Below are 6,000 nucleotides of genomic sequence, written 5' to 3' on the forward strand. Positions count from 1 at the left end.
AAATATAAGATTGCATTGTTCTTTAATTACAGTGTATTTCATGCACAATAAAATGCACGTATCTTCAGCGTGTAGTTTGTCTTGACAAATGTGTATACCTATGTAACCCCATTACTCAAAGCAAGATACGGAGCAGTCCCATCACCCCAGAAGTTCCTTTGCTCTCTTTCAAGCCAATGCCTCTGCTACCCCACGCCCCCCGCTAAAGACAGTGGTTGTTCTCATTTCTGTTGCAACAGTATTTATTTGCCTGCCCTTGAACTTTTCATAAATGGAATCATACAATATACCCTCTTCTATGTATTTTGCTTAATAAAATGTTTTGGAGGTGCAAGTTGTTGCATGCACTAGTGGCTTATTCTTTTTTATTGTTGAGTAGTAGTCCGTTACACAAATATAACTCAATCTGTTTACAGGTCCATTCTTCTGTTGACAGAATTTGGTTTGTTTCCAGCTTGGTGCTATTATGAATAGAGCCCTAAAAATATTTAAGTATAAGTCATTTGTGGACATATGTTTTTATTTCTCTTGGGTAAATACCTAAGAGTGGAATTTTTTTTAATAGGCCCAATCATACTATGTGTTTTTATAATGACTTACATATACATAATCATTTCTTAAATGTTATTGATTGGTTTTTAATTTTGAGAGTTAATTTAGAAACAAAGCAAGTGAAATGTAGCTATAGTTACAGAAGAAAGAAAAGATTGGAGAAAAGAGAATACTAAGTAAAAGGAACAGCACATGCAAAAGGCCTTAGGAGGAAAATAGTTGATGTATTAGAGGAGCGGAGTGAAAGCCATGTGGCTGGAGCATAATGTTTGAAGGGAATAGTATTGGGTGGACCAAAAAGTTCCTTCGGTTTTTAAGTAAAAATAAAAGATACGTCTTTCATTTTCACCAAGAACTTTAATGAACAACGTATTCACTGTTTTATTCCAGTACCTTCTGCCATTTTTCGGGCAACTTCATAGTTCCATCTTCCCAAAACTTTTTATCTTTTTGACTAAAGAACTGTTCCAGGTGCCTTTTACAGTCTTCTGGGAATTGAAATTTTCTCCATTAAGAGAATTTGTAAAGACGGAAATAAATAGAAATCCAAAGGCGCAATGTCTGGTGAATACAGTGGAGGAATCCGAACTTCCCAGCCAAGCTGTAACAGTTTTTGCCTGGTCATCAAAGAAACATGTGGTCTTGCGTTATCCTGATGGAAGATTATGCGTTTTCTGTTGACTAATTCCAGGCGCTTTTCATTGAGTGCTGCTTCCAGGTGGTCTAATCGGGAGCTGGACTTGTTGGAATTAATCGTTTTGTTTTCCGGAAGGAGTTCATAATAGAGGACTCCCTTCCAATCCCACCATATACACAGCATCACCTTCTTCGGATGAAGACCGGCCTTTGGTGTGGTTGGTGGTGGTTCATTTCACTTGCCCCACGATCTCCTCCGTTCCACATTATTGTACAGTATCCACTTTGCATCACCTATCACAATTTGTTTTAAAAACGGAATGTTTTTGTTACGTTTCAGTACAGAATTATATGGGGAAATATGGTCAAGAAGGTTTTTTTCTCTTTACTTACGTGGAACCCAAACATCAAAGTGATTCACATAACCAGGCTGGTGCAAATGATTTTCAACGCTTGATTTGGATATTTTGAGTATGTCGGCTATCTCCAGCGTGGTATAACATTGATTGTTCTCCATTAATGTCTCGATTTGATCGCTATCAACTGCAACTGGTCTACGTGACTGTGGAACATCAGCCAGCAAGAAATCTCCAGCACAAAACTTCGCAAACCACCTTTTGACACATTCGCTCAGTCACAGCACCTTCTCCATACACTACACAAAACAATTTTTGCGTTTCAGTTGCATTTTTACCTTTCTTGGAATAATAAAGCATAATATGCCAAAAATGTTGCTTTTTTCCTTCCATCTTCAATATTAAAATGGCTACACAAAAAAATTCACCAATTTTGATGTTTTTTTAAATGCATGTTGCTGATATGACAGCTGTCACAATACAATGTAACAAAATTGTTTCGAATGAAGTTAAAGACAGCTAAGCACTACTAGAGCTATCTTACGGAAAAAAACCGAACGAACCTTTTGGCCAACTCAATAGTAGAAGATGAGGCTGTGAAGATGGCAGGGGTCAGATTATGCAGGGTTTAGTAGGCTGCATTAAGAATGCTAGATTTGGGAATTCCCTGGTGGTCCAGTGGTTAGGACTCCGTGCTTTCACTGTCGAGGGTCTGGGGAACTAAGACCCCACAAGCTGCACAGGCAAAAAAAAAAAAAAAAAAGGTAGATTATATCTTACGATAAGTGCATCCAACTAATGATTTTAGGAGGCCAATTTATACTGTCCATTGTTTCAGGGGAGGAGATGGAAGTATATAAAGGAAGAAGCAGACAAATCTCCTGAGCAAAGTTTTGGAGAGATGGGCATGGCCTTAGTCGGGCTAGAGGTGGAAAAACATGGGCTTATTTGAGACATTTGGAAACAGAATTTGAGCTCACGGCATCTATCAAATGAATTTCTATGTTAAAAAAAATAGAGCAAAATTTCAAGAAAATTTCCAAGCACTATTTTTGAAATCTTAAGTTTACCATGTTTTTGGTGTGGGCTAATTTTCTGTGTCATTAAAGGTATGGCCAGGACAGCTAAAAGAAATGAGACTAAGGAGAAAAGGCAAATTTAAAAAGCAAAGAATAGAATGACAAAAGAGATTACTCATTTAATTTCAAGTATTAGGAAGCCAATCCTAAAACAGAGAAGTGGAACGTCAATGAATGATACATTATGGTAGCCCAGTCTCATTAAGTTTTCTAAAAGGATGGGCTCAGAGGAGACCTATTTCTTCTCTTGGTTTCACATCTGCCTCTTTGATGAAATAGGGAAACATTCAAGCCCTTTACCACATAGTGGTGTAGAAATGCTGCTGTCCCCATACGTTCATAACATGAACGTATGCATCAGAAATGACTTTAAAATATGATTTTTTTACAGTGAAATAGGACAGGCAGAGAAAGACAGATAGTATATGATATCACTTATATGTGGAATCTAAAAAACCTGAACTCAGAAACAGACTAGAATGGTAATGACCAGGGGCTGCAGGGGGGGAGGGGGAAAGGAGGTGTTGGTCAAAGGGTACAAAATACCAGTTACAGGATGGTAACTGGTAACTCTGGGGATCTAAGGTACAGCATGGTGATTATAGTTAATAATACTCTATTATATACTTGATAGTTGCTAATAAAGTAGATCGCAAATGTTCTCACCACAAAAAAGAAATAATCATTATGTGATGTGATGCAGGTGTTAGCTAATTCCGTGGTGGTAATCATTTTGCAATAAGCATTTCAAATCAACATTTCTACATCTTAAACTTATTCAATGTTATATGTCAATTATGTTTCAATAAAGCTGGAAAAATAATAAAACACATTTATTTCATTGACTCATCCAACCGGGATCTACCAGTGGCGGTGCCAAAGGATAGTATAAGGAGGCTTTAGTCACCCCCATAATCTCCTATGCTGACCCCATCAAATTCCCCAAAAATATACAATCTAAAGAATAAGATACGGGCTTCCCTGGTGGCGCAGTGGTTGAGAGTCCGCCTGCCGATGCAGGGGACACGGGTTCGTGCCCCGGTCCGGGAAGATCCCACGTGCCGCGGAGCGGCTGGGCCCGTGAGCCATGGCCGCTGAGCCTACGCGTCCGCAGCCTGTGCTCCGCAATGGGAGAGGCCACAACAGTGAGAGGCCCGCATACTGCAAAAAAAAAAAAAAAAAAGAATAAGATACGTGTTCTACAAATGAAGTTCCAGACCTATCTGCTAACCCCACTGAGTTAGTTTTCTAGGGCTGCTGTAATAAGTTCCCACAAACTGAGTGCCTTAAAACAACAGAAGTTTATTCTGTCACAGTTCTGGAAGCCAGAAGTCTAAAATCAAGATGTTGGTAATGGTGGATTCCTTCTGAAGTCTCTGGGGGAGAGTCTGTTCCATGCATCTCACCTAGCTGGTGGCTGCTGGCAATTCTTAGGGTTTCTTGGTTTGTAGATGTATCACTCCAGTCTCTGCCTTCATCTTCACATGGCCTTCCCTTCTGTACCTCTCTGTTCTTCTCCTTTTCTGTTCCGTATAAGGACATTCATCATTGGATTTAGGGTGCACCTTAAATTCAGAATGATTTCACCTTGAGATCCTTAATTTAATTATTATACATCTGCAAAGACCCTACTTCCAGGTAAGGTCACATTCACAGATATGTGGGCTAGGACTGGGGCATATATATATATATATATATATATATATATATATATATATATATATATATATATTTTTTTTTTTTTTTTTTTTTTTTTTTTTTTTTCTGGTATGCGGGCCTCTCACTGCTGTGGCCCCTCCCATTGCGGAGCACAGGCTCCGGATGCGCAGGCTCAGAGGCCATGGCTCACGGGCCCAGCCGCTCCGCAGCATGTGGGATCTTCCCGGACCGGGGCACGAACCCGCGTCCCCTGCATCGGCAGGTGGACTCTCAACCACTGTGCCACCAGGGAAGCCCTGGGGCATATATTTTTGGAACCACAATTCAACCCACTACCCGCACCTGTCAATCTGATTGCTGCCTCTGAATCTCTCCTAGAAACATTCTGGAGAAGCCTCTGAGTATGTCCTAGTTCTCACCTACAGTTCACCACAAACAATAAAAATAATTACCAACTAATGAGTAGTTACCAGTGACAAGCACTGTATATGTATATCTATATATGAAGAGCATTTATATTTTAAATTAATCATTGTCGTTGAAGTCATACTTGTACATAAATTTTAAAAAGTAAATAGTATTGGCTTCCCTGGTGGCACAGTGGTTAGGAATCCACCTGCCAATGCAGGGGACATGGATTTGAGCCCTGGTCTGGGAAGATACCACATGGCTCAGAGCAACTAAGCCTGTGCACCACAACTACTGAGCCTGCACTCTAGAGCCCACGAGCCATAACTACTGAGCCTGTGTGCCACAACTACTGAAGCCCACACGCCTAGAGCCCATGCTCTGCAACAAGAGAAGCCACCACAGTGAGAAGCCCACACACCGCAACGAAGACTAGCCCCCTACTCGCCGCAACTAGACAGAGCCTGAGCATAGCAGCGAAGACCCAATGCAGCCAATAAATAAATAAATTTATACTTAAAAAAAGCAAATAGTACTACAAGACTTCTAATGAAGAGCAGAATCCCGTTTCACCCTTCTCTAGTGCCATCCTGTTCCCCAGAGGAAACTACCTCAGTTCATTTAAATTTCTTCTAATATTTACATCCAAAATTATAAATAAAATCCTTATGTTATATTTCTTGATGTCTCTATTTCAGACAGCATTTTACTAACTTCCTATTATGGACAATGAGAATTCAGTCTCACTTCCTTCATTTCTTTCCCCCATGCTCTCAGTAAGGTATATGACAATTTTGTTTACTACTGAGCCAAAGAGGCCTATGATCATGCTGGGGTTTTTTTGTGCAAATTTTGTTTTTCCTGGAGTTATTAATTGCCTTGTTTTAGTTTTCAATATATTTACAATTGTTATTTCCAAACTCTCAAAATCATTGTAAAATCTCTCTTAATATTATTTTTGTCATGGTCAAATGCATCAGATGATCTATCAATTCCATTTTTCAGAGCTGAGGGGACTTTTTCCCAGAGCTGTCTATTGTCCTGCTCCAATCAAGGCCTTATGCACAGTTGTCCTGGCACTTCCCTTCTGCATCTATTTGGAATTCCTTCTGTTTCTCTTCGATATTGGAGTCCTCATTTCCTGCCCTTATGTGTCTTCCTTTATCCTGGTTTACTTGCCCATTTCATAAAGCACATTATCCAGTAACTTCTTGAGATAGAAATCATAGGAAATAAAACTTTTTAGAACTTTTATGTCTGAAAATGTCTTGACTGATATTTAAGTTGATACAGAATACTTCATTGAAAAA

The sequence above is a fragment of the Kogia breviceps genome, chromosome 16 (assembly GCF_026419965.1).
Source record: "Kogia breviceps isolate mKogBre1 chromosome 16, mKogBre1 haplotype 1, whole genome shotgun sequence".
Classification (NCBI taxonomy): domain Eukaryota; kingdom Metazoa; phylum Chordata; class Mammalia; order Artiodactyla; family Physeteridae; genus Kogia; species Kogia breviceps.